Source organism: Nicotiana tabacum, chromosome 22 (assembly GCF_000715075.1).
Source record: "Nicotiana tabacum cultivar K326 chromosome 22, ASM71507v2, whole genome shotgun sequence".
NCBI lineage: Eukaryota > Viridiplantae > Streptophyta > Magnoliopsida > Solanales > Solanaceae > Nicotiana > Nicotiana tabacum.
Window position 1 is genome coordinate 73,997,561 of NC_134101.1, and position 17,358 is coordinate 74,014,918.

Genomic DNA, 17,358 nt, shown 5'->3' on the forward strand with positions numbered 1-17,358 from the left:
GAGGGCCTCGGGTTGGTTTCAGGTCAATTTTCCCATGTTTTTGTGTTGATGATGTTGGTTCTGGTATCATTCATATCGAATGCGGGGAGGAGATCGCGTTCGCGAATAAGGATTTATGAGCTGGAGGAATTTACTCATCGCGAACGCGAGGTATAGGTCACGAACGCGGTGAGGTTGACTGAGGAAACTACGCGAACGCGAAGGGGCAATCGTGAACGCGTAGAAGAAATGATGAGCTAGTCCTAAGGCCATTTGGCCTACGCGAACGTGTAGGGTTTAACGCGAACGCGAGGGGTCTGAGAAGCTGGCTATCGTGAATGTGACCGGTATGACACGAACGCGAAGAGAAAATTTTGATCAGGAACCTTTCGCCTACGCGAACGCAAAGAAGGGCGGACCTGGGCTGGGGAGAATGTTTTTAAGCGGGGTTTGAGTTCATTTCACCCATTTTTCACATGGCTTGGGGCGATTTTTGGAGTTTTTGAAGAGGGGATTTCATCATCAAACATGAAGTAAGTGCTTTCTACTAGTTGTGAGTTACATACAAGTATTATACACGGATTTAGACATAAATATTTGTAGAAATTTGGGATTTTTAAGAAAAAACTACAAATTGATATTTTTGGATTTTGACCACGAATTTAGACATGGAATTGGGAATAAATTATATATTTGAGTTCGTGAGGTTATGGGTAAAGTTTATCTTCGAATATTTTAGGAATCCGGGCACGTGGGTCCGAAGGTGATTCTATCAACTTTTTGAACGGAGTTGGGAATTGTTATAAAATGATTAATTATGAGTATTAGAGTATGTTTTGATTCGGTTGCGTCATATTTGACTAGTTTTGGAGCAACGGACTTCAGTTTGAGTTGTTGGAGCAGCTTTGGAGCCGGTTATGGAATTTCGGAGCGAGGTAAGTCTCCTTTCTAACCTTGTAAGCGGGAATTAACCCCATAGGTGAACTAAATTATTGTGTGCTTCTATGTGTGGGGGCTACGAGGTGACGAGAGTCCGTACGTATCTACTAGCTATGCCTACGTCCGCATAGTTTTAGGCTTACATCATGCCTTGTTGATATTGTTATTGATTTATGTTTATTGTTTGCCTTGAGAGGGAGCGAGATTTAGTCTGCCTATTAAATGTTTTTGAAAGGAGTTGAAATTGAAGAACTTAAGATTTAAAAGGTTTCATTTGAACTTCAAAATTTTGAAAAGAATTGAAGAATAATATAATAGGTGAAGAAATCTATGTGTAACCGCGTCGTATGTATATTTTGCGAGCGGGGTAATTTCCTTAAAAAGCTACAAGATGAATTTCCCTTATTTTGAAAAGAACCAATAAAGAGATATGATTTTAATATTAAATTTATATTTGACTGTGTCGCAAGTATGATCCGCGAGCGGGGTGATTCCTTAAATTTATGTTTGACCGCGTCACATGTATGATTTGCGAGCGGGATTTTCCTACTATTCTCATGGGAGCGGTTTGTTCCCCTCGGAAGATTAAATTGATGCATCTATGGTTCGCGCCATTCGACCCTCTGGCAGTGCAGAGTTTAAATATTTGTTGGATCGGGCCGTATGACCTCAGCATGATTTGCGCATGGTTGTATTACTTGCCTTGAAATTTATAAATAATGATATTGCCTCCCTGGTCTGAGATAAATTGATAAATGATGAAATGTAAATTTGGAAACCTCTTATTAACAAAGGAATTGTTTACTTGATTCATAATTTTCTTGAGTTTACTGCCGTTTTTAATAAATCCACAACTAATTATATTATTGATGGCCATAGTAAGTGTCGAAGTCGACCCCTCGTCACTACTTCTTCGAGGTTAGGCGGGATACTTACTAGGTACACGTTGATTTACGTACTCATACTACACTTGATGCACGTTTTTTGCAGGTACATATATAACTAGTGGCCTTGTGGGCGCAGAGGTGCGGTTATTACGGGGACTTAGGTGAGCTGCATCTTATGTATGACCCGCAGCCAGCAGAGTCTCCTTCAGAGTATTGTACTTTCCTTCCTGTCCAAATTGTATTCCGGACAGTTATTGTATTTTATTTTACACTCCTAGAAAATGCTTATGCACTTGTGACACCGGGTTCTGGGATGATTATGGGATGATTATGGGATGTTCGGTATTGAAATTTGGAAAACATTGTTATTATTCTGAAAATTCATCTTTTACTAGATAAATTGTAGTAAATTTACGATTTCAAAAATATTAAAATGAGAATTTAATTAACTATTTAGTGTTGGCTTGCCTGACAGTGGTGCCCGACGCCATCACGGCCTTTAACGGATTTTGGGTCATGACAAATAGTGTAACATCTTGACCTCAAGATTTGACTCACAAGTACCTGCATTATTCACAACCCGCTCACTTACTCTAATATAGAGGTCAACGACATTACCTTCCCTTCATGAATCAAGTGCCCTCACACAACAAAAGAGAGTAGTTCCACAAACAATAAAATTCAAGAATAATTAGGAACTCAAGACAGAAAGAATTCATTCACTCTCAGAAACGACATTCATGTGCCACATAAGATGCACTATAGGCTTGCCCGTAGTGTACTACTCTACTAATTGAGCTCATTCAGTCAAGGATCAAGTAGGACTTTTAACTGGTTGTAATGTAGGCTGCGGGACAAGTAGGATATATTTGGATATAAGAGTGACTACACCTCCCTAAGTACTTTAATACATACAATTTAACATTCAAAACCCCACACATATGTCAAACCATACTCCACCTTAACATCAATATGCATTAACTCCCTTCTTCTTTAAGCACACTTACATCAAGAGTTACCACTTATCAAAGATCATTTTTCACAATCATACAACTACATAAATTTTTATTTTTTATTTTTCAATTCAAGTGGCTCTTATTTTTTCAATTCAGTGCACCTTCTCCTTATTTCATTAGTTCCATTCAAAAGACAATCCAATCACCCCACACTTCAACTTTTACAAAGTTCATACAATTTCAAGTGCTCGAGAGAGGAAAATGGTTCAAATAAATGGTTAATTCAAATAAATGGGTAAGGTTAGTAATGTGGTTGCCAAAAAAATAGAATTACAGGCTCAACGGGGTTAACTACGATACATAACAAGTTGGTGGGTAGACTATATAGCTGGGTCAACAAAGAAACGCCTATATCACTTCCAAGACTGAACAAAACTACTATTTCGCTTTGTAATCACACGGGGCAAGTTCTAGACATCAAATGCAATGCACAGAATACACCAAACCTCACACACATGGCACATAACTCACTTAATATTGGATTATCAAGACACTCTAGTCAAAGCAATTAAGCAACGTTAAGATCATACGATTTAAGGTAATTATGCAAGAGTCAAAAACTGAGCCTAAGTGTCACAACTAAAGCACTCACTATTCTCAAGGCATGATCGAGTCAAGAGATATTACTTCCATTTCAAATCATAGCACAAGGTTTCCTACTTCTAACAAAAATAAAAACCAACTACACCCGGCTCAAACAAAACCCTTGGAAAAGAACCGCGGCATAAAGAAAACCCAAGGGGTAATTAATACACTAACTACAAAAGAAAATCTTTTTGTATTTTTCTTTCAACTTAATTTCCTTAAGAAACCTGTCGAATGATATCCATCGTCGGAAAAAATTCAAAAAAAATTAATTATTTTATTTTTCGTTTTTTCAAATTTTAACTACTAAAATTAACAAAAACTAAAATACATATACATACAACATACAAATATTCCCCTACCCCACACTTTAAGTTGTGGCATGTCCCTATGACACACAATTAAAAAGTATAAGGTAAAGAAAACTTCCCTGAATTTTCAGTCGGGGTCTAAGTCGAAGTCGGGCTCCATTCCACACGCCCAAACCAATGCACACATCCACGCAGACATCTTCTTCTCAGCCTTTTTGGGGTACACCCCACACTTATCTTTTTCAATCACTGGAGACTTCTCTTTTGAACTCTTCAGCTTCCACCCAACACTTGGAGCTGGCTTCTCCTTTTTCACTCCAGTTTCTACATTCATCTCAAAAGTCATTGTCTCCTCACCCACTCTAAGCATGAGTTTTCTATCATATATATCCAATATAGCTCTACCCGTTTCTAAAAATGGTCTTCCTAGGATGAGGGGGACTTCCTTGTTCTCTTCCTATTCACCACTATGAAATCTACAAAAAATATGAACTTATCCACCTGCACCAAAACATCTTCTACTATCCCCTCGGGTGTTATAGTTGTTTGGTCTGCCAGCTGCAAAGATATTGGCACTGACCTTATCTCTCCAATTTCCTTCTCCAGTTTCCTATAAATAGACAATGGCATTGCATCAATTGAGGCACCCGAATCACATAACAATTTATCAAAGTTAAGAGTGCCTAAAGAGCAAGGTATAGTAAAACTCCTTGGATCTCCAAACTTTTGTGGAAGTTTATTTTGCAATATTGCACTACAATGCTCTGTAAGTTTGACCACTGAGGTCTCTTCATTGGTGTCCTCCCTTCGTGAAGTTTCCTCCTTCTTCTTTTTCTCTAATCCCTTCTTATCTTTCTTCTTCTTACCATCTTCAATTTCCAGCGCCTTCCCACTTTCTTTTTCAGGCGCAGCTTCTTTTTGAATTAGAGTGGGATCTTTCAACACTTGTCAGCTTCTCAAGGTCACATCATTTACCATTTCTTTGGGATTCTTTTCAGTATTAGCTCGCAGAGTACCTGGGATTCTCTCAGATAATATAGTTGCAATTTGTCCCACTTGTCTCTTCAAGTTACGCAAACCTGTCCCAAGTTCTTTGATAGCTACCCCATGAGCATCTAATCTTTCATCAGTCTTGACAATAAATGGCCTCATAAGATCTTCTAACCCAGACTGAATTAGCTGTTGAGGCTGAAATTGCCACCTCGGGTGATTCCCAAAACAAGGAGCTCCTTAAAATCTAGAGTTGTTTTGTTGCCATGAATTTGCAGTACCCCAGGTGAACTCCATGAAAACCGAGGTGCTTTTGACCCATTGTATTGAAATTGTAATTAGCCACAGCATTAACTTCCTCCATGGTAGCTTGACACTCATGAGTAAGGTGTCCTCTTCCACATATGTCACATGCTATATGAGGCTCATTATGTATTGAAGTTAAGGTTAGCCTCCTTGTTTCCTTTGCCATGGCATCAAGTTGTATCTGCACTAATGTGTTAGTATCAACCTGGTGAACACCAGTTGATCTTCTTCTCTCAGCAATCTCCGAGGGCCACTAATCTGCATCCTCAAAAAACTCATCTAGAATAGTGACTATCTCCTCCGGAGTTTTTTTCATCAACGGACCTCCAGCACCAGCTGCGTTGCTTAATGCTCTGTGTGAAGTTGGTGTCAATCCATTCCAAAAATCCTGGAGTTGCATCCAGAATTTTATTCCACTATGCTGACACTTACGCACTATTTCTTTGAACCTCTCCCAAGATTCAAACACCGTTTCAGTCTCATTCTAGCATAAGTTATAGATTTCTCTTCTAAACATGCCCGTTTTAGCTGAGGAGAAATATTTAGCAATAAATTTTTAGTTCATCTCCTCCTATGTTCTAATTGATCCCTGAGGCAAGCTTCGAAGCCAGTGTTTTGCATCATCTTTAAGTGTGAAGGGGAATGCCCTTAGATAAACTGCATCCTGTGACACACCATTATATTGAAAGGTTTACATTATCTCCTCGAAGTCCATCAGATGATTGTTTGGATCTTCGTTCATCTTTCCTTTGAAGACACGGCTATTTTGGAGAGTTTGGAGTAACCCTTGCTTTAGCGCGTAATTGTTGGCTCCAACTGGATGTGGTCTCACACTTGATAAGCCTTGGATGTAAACCGGTCTAGCGTAATCACCAAGTGGTCTCCCAGCACCGGGAGCTATATTTCCGAACTGGTCTGCACCCAAGGATTGATTTTGATTAATTATTCGAGCCCTCTCCCCCTCATAAGCAATTTGTGCATCTCTAAGTGCTTCTTCTTTAGAATCTCGTGCTGCTTTTTCTCTAAGTTGGGATGCCTTTCTCGCATCCAAATCAACATTATCTTCACCGTTTCCAGCCATATCTTTGGTTGAGGATTGCCCAACGTTTCTAACATCTCGGTGATCTTTCTTTCCTTCCTTAACTATCGCAGTTGTTTTTCAATTTCTGGCTCGTATGGTAGCAATTCCTTCCCAGAAGATTGGGTCATGCACCAATCTAACATGTAACCTGTGCACAGTCAAAGAACACCAACCTTAAAAAGGGAAAAATAAAATAAAAATAAAAAATAAAATTCCTGAATTAGCACTACAAACTATTTCAAACACTATTGATTACCAATCTCCGGCAATGACGCCAAAATTTGACGAGCAAAAAACACAACATAAAATTATTCTCTCTAGTCGAATATAGTATAGAAAATATTGTATCCATAGGGATTGGATTTAAACAGTGCTTCTAGTTTTAATTGCTATCCAAGATGATCAACAATTTAGAGTTGTGTAATTTAAAATAAAAATTTACTAAAAGTCTAAACTATTGGTTAATGACAATCGCAACAAGAGTAAGCAAGAAAATATCAAAGGGAGAAAATAGGGGTTGATTGGATACTTGTTTGGGAATTAACTCTAGTTACTTCACTTCTATGGTTCAAGTGAGTCTCTCGAATTCACTCTATTATGTTCAAACATTCAGTAGAAACTCCTTTCTCGATTAAGTCTCAACCTTACGATATGAACTAAGTTAAGCTTGGTGAAGATATGCAAGAATTCGTAGTGGATTAGTCTTTAGGAGAACCTCTTTCGATTATCCTCCTAACTAGGTCAAAACATTAACTTAACTAGCCTCTTTCGATTACTAAGAAGAATTAATGAATCCACCCAACAAGATAATGCAAAAACATCACAAGTTACTCCTCTTTCGATTACATAAGCATGTGAATATATATGAAACAATTAAAAATATCCAAACGATTCAATACATACAAAACTAGAGTTAATATCCACAAAAAATTCTCAAAACACCAAATCCATCAAATCCCTAAGGAAGAATTACTCCATGGATATGGAGAAATTCATCACAATTAAGTTTAAGTCAAATGAAAACATAAAACATCCAAACCCTTGTCTTGAGTGAGGATGAATGGTGAAATCCTTGTGCTCTTGCTTCTCCCTCTTCTCCTTAGCTTCCTTAGGTCTAAATTATGTCATAAGTCCCAAAAATACCATTTTCCCATGTATATATACCAAGTAGGGTCGGGCCCAAACACATACACCTTCTCCTACGTGAAAAAAAGAACACTTTTCCCGGACAGGACGTGCGTGGCCGCGCACCTGGAAGTGTGCTCGCGCACTTGGCCGCGCACTTTTCACACTATTCTGCCCCATATGCGCGGTCAGTGCGCGGCTGCACACTTTCCGTGCACTTTTCACCCTGTTCTATTGGGAATTTGAAACAATATAAAACATGAAAGTTGTAGACCTTTGCATTATCTTTCCAACAATTTATTGTGCAGACCAAACGGATCTCTGAGAAAAATGTTATGTGTATTTTACTAGACACTGCGTAGTATGCCTGCTCGATTCTTCGTTTGTTCTTAACTATCATCCGTTGATCCCCGAACACGATACCGGCTTAATTCTTTGGGCTTTTATTCAGACTTCAAAGATACAAATCACTTGAATTCATTCCATGACATCTACATAGCTCGCAATCACTCCTACAAGGCATAAAACACACAGTTAGTTCAAAACACTAGCGATTAAAGCTCAAACTCAACTAAAGTGCAGTAAATTGGAATGTAATAATCAACTAAAATATGACATTATAGCTTACCATCAACCTACCAAACCTACCAGACCTAACAAGTGTCAAAAATCTCATACGAATATAAAATATTATTAAGATTTAGAAGCCTATGTTCTCTCTGATTAATATTTACTTCTCTTATTTTTTTCGAGTTCTTTCACTACTCAAGCTTGAAGTTTTGGATCCTACGCGACTGAATTGAACCCCTGTTTTGGTCTGCTGCCCTAGAAAAAGTCAGTAAACTTCAACCTTATATCTATTTGCTCGTTTCGGTAGTTAAGTGTAAAATGCTATGTTATTAAATGATTATTAACAATAAATCAGTGTTTTGACTATTTATATGTTTTGTTATCAACATGTAGTTATTAAACATGTCTCAGAAATTATGAATTCTCTTATTCATTGGAGTGAGAGTTCTGTGATAGTCCTACTGAGTATTTGGTGGCCTATCTCTGTAGTTAATCCTTAAGAATAGTCTAATAATTCTTAAGCTATCATGATATTTGCTTTCTTTAGGTTTCCTTGATGTTCTATTAAGTATTGTCATCTTTTGCCTTAAGTATCATATGTATTTGTAGTAGCTTATTTGATAAACTATACTTGAATAAAGGTGAATCTATGAGGCTATCATCTTGGCATGGGAATGCTGGTTTATGATATCTGAACTTATCCCCTCCTTTAGCATGCTTTATTTAAGTCTTGTAAACTCTTTAGAGGTCATTGACCCTCTAATGAGCTTATAGTTGTTTGATCACACTATATGAGTATGACTTAAGCAGACTAAGTTCATGTACCATCTTTTTATACATTTTTTAAGTTCATCATATGTTTGACCTGAGTCATGAGGTTTTGTGCAAGTTTTGGTATTCTAAGTTGCTAAAACTAAGCCCCCATAATGTCTGAAATTTTGCCCTTAACCTGCTTGATAGATTTCCCAATATGATAGCATCCCTACCCCTTTCTAAAATCCATGTATTGACACTGTTAGTTTAATGATGATGGCATTTTTATTTTTTTAAGGCAATATGACTTCATGTTCCCTGTATAGGTGATCCTGCACTCATTTGATCCTTCAATACTTTTTTGTTTGCTTTCCACAACCATGTGCATGTCCATGTTGTCTGTAGAACTTCATTAAGCCTGCATAAACAAGACAGGCCTAGCTTATGAACTTCTGATGAACTTCCTATTGCTACTGATTAGGTTTAACATCATGCTTTGTTAATATGAAGTTGAAAATTTGTAGGAAGTGGCAGTCATGTCCCGAACTCTAGAATGAACCAAAACTGGTGGCTTAAGTTTCCTTAATATTCTTTCGGAGGCCTTAATCTGGAATATGAACTTGTGACCCTGTTAATACCTTTAGAAGTCCTAACTAGGTTAGTAGTTTGCATCTTTGTTGATATTCTTTGGAAATTCTAATTGAAGTTTGTTGATTGGCAAGCGTGTTGACGTTCATAGAAAGTTCTGATTGATGTTATGAATCTGTAACCTTTGCTAATATCTATGGAACTCGAATTGCAATTGTTAATCCATAATCCTATCAATATCCTTAAGAAGTTGTAATAATAATTGGTAACGGTACCTCTATCATCACCCTTTAAAGAGCTCAATTGAAGTGGTTAACTTGTGTCTCTGTTAATATCCTCAGGGGTTTTCAAATGGGAATTCTTAGCTTATATCCATGCTAGAAGTTAAGACTTAGGCTCTGAGTGGAATGTCTATACTCAGGAACTTCATAGATTCAAATCATACAACCACTCAATTCTTAAGATGTACGATCCCAGTTGTTTGATTATTTTGCAGTAATTGTAATGACTCGGCTGGTTGTTTTGAGTGTTGTAGCCCCGTTCGCCTATCTACTGCTCATTTTATGCTTCATTATTGTTATGTGACTTGTCGGGGTAGTTGATTCGGTTCCGGGGATATTTCGGAATGTTGGAAGCTTAAGTTGAAAAGGTTGACCGGATATTGACTTATGTGTAAACGACTCCGAAATGGAGTTTTGATGGTTCTGATAGCTCCGATGGGTGATTTTAGACTTAGGAGTGTGTCCGGATAGTGATTTGGAGGTCTGGAGTTGATTTAGGCTTGAAATGGCGAAAGTTAGAAAATTAGAAGCTTTGGAAATTTAGACGTTTGATCGAGAGTTGACTTTGTGGTTACCGGGCTCAAATTTTGGTTCCGGGAGTTAGAGTAGGTCCGTTGTGTCATTTATGACTTATGTGCAAAATTTGAGGTCACTCTAACTTGATTTGATAGGTTTTGGCATCGATTGTGGAAGTTTGAATTTCCTAGTTTTTGTTATGCCTGAATTGATGTGCGATTTGTGTTTTTGATGTTGTCTGATGTAATTTGAGGTCTCGACTAAGTTCGTATCGTATTTTCAGACGTATTGGTATGTTTGGTTGAGGTCGTGGGGGCCTCAGGTGAAGTTCGAATGGTTATCGGATCAAAAATTGGAAGTGAAGGATTGTTGAAGTGTACCAGGTCTGGTGCACTCGCACCTGTGACGAATTGGTCGCAGGTGCGAGGCCGCAGAAGTGAATGAGGCATCACAGGAGCAGATCTAGGTGATCTTAGCAGTGATCGCAGGTACGATTATTTGTGAGAGATGGTTGGGAAGGGGTGTCTGTCATATTTGGCCTTTGTGAGAGATGTTAGTGCAGATACTCCTACTATTGATTCTATTCTGGTGGTGCGAGAGTATCCGAATGTGTTTCCTGCAGACCTGTCAGGCATGCCACCCGACAGGGACATTGACTTTGGTATTGACTTGGTGTTGGGCACTCAACACATTTCTATTCCTCTGTATCGTATGGCACCAGCTGAGTTGAAGGAATTGAAAGAGCAGCTTCAGAAGCTTCTTGATATGGGGTTCATTAGGCCTAGTGTGTCTCCTTGGGGTGCACCGGTTCTGTTTGTAAAGAAGAAGGATGGTACTATGTGGATGTGCATCAACCATAGGCAGTTAAACAAAGTTACAATCAAGAACAAGTATCCTTTGCCGCGTATTGACAATCTATTTGACCAGCTTCAGAGAGCGAGAGTGTTCTCTAAGATTTATTTGAGGTCTGGGTAACACCAGTTGAAGATTTGGAACTCGGATATTCTAAAGATGACATTCAGGACCCGTTATGGTCACTATGAGTTCCTCGTGATGTCTTTTGGGATGACCAACGCCCCAGCAGCATTCATGCATATGATGAATAGTGTATTTTATCCATATCTCGAATCGTTGTCATAGTATTCATTGATGATATCCTGGTGTACTCATGAAGCCAGGAGGAGCATGCCCAGCATTTGAGGACTATATTACAGCGGCTGAGGGAGGAGAAACTTTATACCATGTTCTCCAAGTGTGAGTTTTGGCTTAGTTCGATGGCGTTCTCGGGGCTCGTGGTGTCCAGTGAGGGGATTAAGATGGATCCAAAAAAGATAGCGATGGTTCAGAGTTGTCCCAGACCGTCCTCAGCTACTGAGATTCAGATCTTTCTCGGTTTCGCCGATTATTATCGTCGCTTCATGGAGGGTTTCTCATCTATTGCAGCGCCTTTGACGAAATTGATCCAGAAGGGTGCTCCTTTCAGGTGGTAGGATGAGTGTGAGGAGAGCTTTTGGAAGCTCAAGATTTCCATGACCACAGCTCCAGTTCTAGGTCTACCTTCAGCTTCTGGCTCTTATACAGTATATTGTGATGCTTCTCATATTGGTATTGGGTGTGTATTGATGCATGAGGGTAGAGTAATTGCATATGCTTCATGCCAGTTGAAGCCCCATGAGAAAAACTACCATGTTCATGATTTAGAGTTGGCTGCCATCATTCATGCATTGAAGATTTGGAGGCACTATCTCTATGGTGTGTCTTGTGAGTATTTACGGATCATCGAAGTCTCCAGCACTTCTTCAAATAGAAGGATTTAAATTTGAGGCAACGGGGATGGTTGGAGCTGCTAAATGGCTATTATATTACCATTCTGTATCGTCCCGAGAAGGCCAATGTGGTGGCTGATGCCTTGAGTAGAAAGGCGGTGAGTATGGGTAGCCTTGCATTTATTCCTGTTGGTGAGAGACCACTTGCAGTTGATGTTCAAGACTTGGCCGACCAGTTTGAGAGATTAGATATTTCGGAGCCCAGCTGAGTTCTAGATTGTGTGGTTTCTCGGTCTTCCTTATATGATCGCATCAGAGAGCGCCAGTATGATGACCCCCATTTGCTTATCCTTATGGACACAGTTCAGTACGGTGATGCCAAGGATATTACTATAGGGGATGATGGGGTGTTGAGGATACAGGGTCGGATTTGTGTGTCTAATGTAGATGGATTGTGTGAGTTGATCCTTGAGGAGGCCCACAGTTCACGGTATTCCCTTCATCCAGGTGCCGCGAAGATGTATAAGGACTTGAGGCAGCACTATTAGTGGAGGAGCATGAAGAAGGATATAGTGAGGTTTGTATCTCGGTGCCTAAATTGTCAAAAGGTGAAGTATGAGCATCAGAGACCGGGAAGATTACTTCAGAGGCTTGACATTCCAGAGGGGAAATGGGAGCGTATCATAATGGATTTTATAGTTGGGCTCCCACGGACTTCGAGAAAGTTTGATGCTATTTGGTTGAGTGTGGATCGGTTGACCAAGTCCGCGCATTTCATTCTAGTTGGGACTACCTATTCTTCGGAGCGGTTGGCTGAAATTTACATCCACAAGATTGTTCGCCTTCACGGTGTGCTGGTGTATATCATTTAAGATCAAGGAACGCAGTTTACACCGCAATTTTGGAGAGCAGTGCAGCAAGAGTTGGGCATGCAGGTTGAATTAAGTACAACAGTTCACCCTCAGATGGACGGACAGTCCGAGCGCACTATTCAGATACTGGAGGATATGCTACGTGTTTGTGCCGTAGATTTCGGGTGTTCGTGGGATTAGTTTCTGCCGCTCGCCGAGTTTGCCTACAACAACATCTACCAGTCGAGCATTCAGATGGCTCCGTATGAGGGTTTGTATGGAAGACGGTGTCGTTCTCCGGTGGGATGGTTTGAGCTTGGAGAGGCTAGGCTATTGGGTACTGACTTAGTGCAGGATGCTTTGGACAAGGTTAAATTGAATCAGGATTAGCTTCGCACGGCGCAGTATAGACAGAAGAGTTACGCCAATCAGAAGGTTCGTGATGTTTCTTTCATGGTAGGGGAGAAAGTACTGCTCAAGGTTTCACCCATGAAGGGTCTTATGAGGTTTGGGAAAAGGGCAAGTTGAGCCCTCGGTATATTGGGCCATTTGATGTGCTTCAGAGGATTGGAGAGGTGGCTTACAAGCTTGCCTATCCGCCTAGTCTATCGAGCGTTCCTCTAAAATTTCATGTTTCTATGCTCTGAAAGTATGTCAGTGATCCGTCTCATATTTTGGACTTCAGCACGGTTCGGTTGGATGGTGATTTGACTTATGATGTGGAGTCGGTCGCCATTTTGCATCGGCAGGTTCGAAAGTTGAGGTCAAAAGACATAGCTTAGTGAAGGTACAGTAGAGAGGTCAACCCGTTGAGGAGGCTACTTAGGAGACCGGGTTCGAGGACGAATGTTTGTTTAAGGGGGGGAGGATGTAACGACCCGGCCAGTCATTTTGAGTGTTGTAGCCCGGTTCCACCATATAATTTTCATTTTATGCTTAGTTTTTGTTATGTAACTTGTCGGGGTAGTTGATTCGATTCCGGGGATATTTCGGAATGTGATGTGATATTTCGGAATGTGATGTGAGTTTTGATGGTTTGGATAGTTCCATTGGATGATTTTGGACTTAGGAGTGTGTCCGGATAGTGATTTGGAGGTTCGTAGTTGATTTAGGCTTGAAATGGCGAAAGTTAGAAAATTAGAAACTTTGGAAATTTAGAAGTTTGACCGAGAGTTGACTTTGTGGTTACCGAGCTCGGATTTTGGTTTCGGGAGTTGGAGTAGGTCCGTTGTATCATTTATGACTTGTGTGTAAAATTTGAGGTCAATCGGACTTGATTTGATAGGTTTCGGCACCGATTGTAGAAGTTGAAATTTCCTAGTTTTAGTTAGGATTGAATAGAGGTGTAATTGGTGTTTTTGATGTTATTTGATATGATTTAAGGGCTCAACTAAGTTTGTATCATGTTTTAGGACTTGTTGGTATGTTTGGTTGAGGTCCCGGGGGTCTCGCGTGAAGTTCGGATGGTTATAGGATCGAAAATTGGAAGTGAAGGATTGCTGAAGTGCACCGGGTCTGGTGCACTCACACTTGCGAAGAATTGGTTGCAGGTGCGAGGCCGCAGAAGTGAAAGAGGCATCGCAAGAGTGGATTTTGGTGAGTTGAGCAGTGATCGCAGGTGCAGTGATTTAGTCCGCACCTGCGAGTTCGCAGATACGGAGAAAGAGCCGCAGGTGCGAGGTCTGGGAGTAAGCGTGGGAAGTGCAGGAGCGAAGGGTGTTCCGCAAATACGGGCTCGCATCTACGCAAAATCGATCGCAGATGCGGAAGTGGGCTGACGTAGTGGGATCGTAGAAGCGGAGGAATCTCTGCAAAAGCGGAATCGCAGGTGCGTTTAAATAATCCGCAGAAGCGGAAAGCTTGGCGGTGCGTATTAATTCGAGGGTTTCACGATTTTTAATCATTTTGGACATTTCAAGCTCGGACTAAGGCGATTTTGGAGAGGGATTTCGAGGGCTTTCTTGAGGTAAGTCACTTGTGATTATTTTTATTCAAAAATCTTGTTTCTCCATTGAATTTTTCACCTAGTTTGTGTATTTTTTTAAGGTGGAATTTTGGGAGTTTGAGGGTAGGGAGTTGAAGAGTTTAATTTGGGGATTTAAGTGGTGATTTGGTATCGGAATTTGGTAAATTTGGTATGGTTGGACTCGTGGTTGAATGGGTTTCCGGATTTTATAACTTTTATCGGATTCCAAGACGTGGGCCCGGGGGTCGACGTTTGAGCTGACTTTTTGACTTTTGATTAAGAATTTAGTATTTTCTCATGGAATTGATTCATTTACCTCGTGTTGATTGTATCGAATTGTTTTTGGCTAGATTCAAGGCATTCGAAGGCCTATTCACGAGGCAAGGGCTTATTGGAGTAGGGATTTGCACGGTTTGAGGTAAGTAACACTTCTAAACTTGGTTCTCATGGTATGAAACCCCGAATTACGTGTTATGTGATTGGTGTTGAGGTGACGCACATGCTAGGTGACGGGCGTGTGGGCGTGCACCATAGGAATTATGACTTGATCAATTCCCTGGAACTGTATAGTTGAATAATCTTGTCATTATCTGTATAGTTTCTGTGTGTTAGAGAAATTGAGCTGCAAGTCATGATAGAAATCATACTTAGGCTACATGCTGAAATTGTTAGGACCCACAGAGGTCGTGTTGCATGTTGAATTGTTTGCTTAAATTCCAAATATGTACTCAGTCATAGATAATATTTGCATATCATATCTCAATCTTTGTGCCATTTATTGAGACATCATATCATCATTGTTTGGGATGATTTTCATGATTCTTGTGAGTCCGAGAGACTAGAGAGATTGATAACTCAGTGAGACCGAGGGCCTGATTGTGAGGATATTTATGAGATCGGGCTACACATCGCAGCATGTTTTATTAATTTATGCCATGATTGGCTTATTATAGCGCTTGGGATAGATTTTCCCTCTGGAGTCTGCACACCCATAGTGAGCGCAGGGACCTACTGAGTGCGAGCACGAGTGCTAAGCGATTGGGAGGATTGAGTGACTGTGAGGATGGAGTGACTGTGAGGAATGAGTGTTTGAGAGGATTGAGTGAATAGGAGGATGGAGTGATTGTTACTCTGAGAGTATGCATATGATTTCATCACTGTTTTGTACTCCAGTTGGCATACGTAACTGACATATAGATATCGAGATGCATCATGACGAGCGCAAAACACATACTTAAATATGCTTGCTAGTCGAATATAGTATAATATAATATTGTATCCACATGGATTGGAGTTAAACAGTATTATCGTAGTTTGTAGCTAGACTGTTATCCAAAATAATCAACAACTTAGAATTATGTGATTTAAAATTAAAATTAACTAAGAATCTAAAGCTAATTGACAAATGACAATCAAGACAAAAGTAAATAAGGAAGATATCAATGGGAGAAAGTAGGAATTGATTGGATAGGTGCGAGATAAATATTTGGACTTTTACTCTAGTTAATTCACTTCTAATATTCAAGTGAATCTCTGGAATTCACTCAATTATTAGTTCAAACGTTTGGTAGAAACTGCTCTCTCGATTAAGTCTCAACCTCATAATATGAACCAATTTAAGCTCGATTAAGATATGCACGACTTCGTAATGGATTGGTCTTTAGGAAAACCTCTCTCGATTATCCGCCTAACTAGGTTTAATCAACAATTAAACTAGCCTCTTTCGATTACTAAGAAGAATTAATGAATTCAACCAACAAGATAATGCAACGATATCACAAGTTATGCCTCTCTCGATTACATGAACATGTAAATATAGATGCAATAATTAAAACACCCAAAATGATTCAATGTATAAAAACTAGAGTTAATATCCATAAACAATTATCAATACACCAAATCCATCAATCCCTAAAGAGAACTACTCCATAGATATGGAGTAATTCATCACAAATATAAAGAAAAGCATAGAACGATCCAAACTCTTATCTTGAGTGAGGATTGAATGATGAATTCCTTGTGCTTTCGCTTCTCCACCACCTCCTTAGCCTCCTTAGGTCTTAGAAGTGTCAAAAGTCCTTAAAATAAAACATTTACATGTATTTATACTAAGTAGGGTCGGGCCCAAATGAAAATATCTTTTCTTGTGCGAACTAGGATAATAACTCTATAAAAATTGCACAGGCGCGCCGCATGGGGCGACGCACCAGGTGGGGCAGTTGTGGGAAAGTTTAGAGAGTTAAAATCTGTCAGGCAGCCAAAAAATATACAGGTGCGGTGCACCACACGCTGACCCACGCACCGCGGGTGTGTTGTTTTCTCAAAGTACAGATTTGAGCTATTTCTTGACTTTTTGTTATCCAGACGTGGTTTTCGACCCCCAAACGCGATCCCGGCTTAATTCCTTGGGCTTTTACTCAGACTTCAAAGCTCCAAATAGCTCAAATTCATTCTGTAATATCTACATAGCTTAAAATCCTCCTGCAAGGCATAAAACACACAATTAGTGCAAAACACTAGCGATTAAAGTTCAAACTCAATTAAAGAGCAGTAAATTGAAGTGTAATAAGCGACTAAAACACAAGATTATAGACTATCATCACATCATTTCTTATCTCTGTTGTACTTGGAATATCCTACCTGTTTAGGCTTTATCTGTTAAATTTGGAAGCATGTCTACCTTTCTGTATAGTATTTCTGTAATTGAATTGTACCATGTGGAGATCATCACTGCTTTCAGCCTAATAGTTAGACTTATTACTTACGGAGTTGGTTGTACTCATGCTACACCCTACACTTAGTGTGCAGATCCAGGTCTTTCCGGACACGGTGGTTGCTGGTTCTTAGA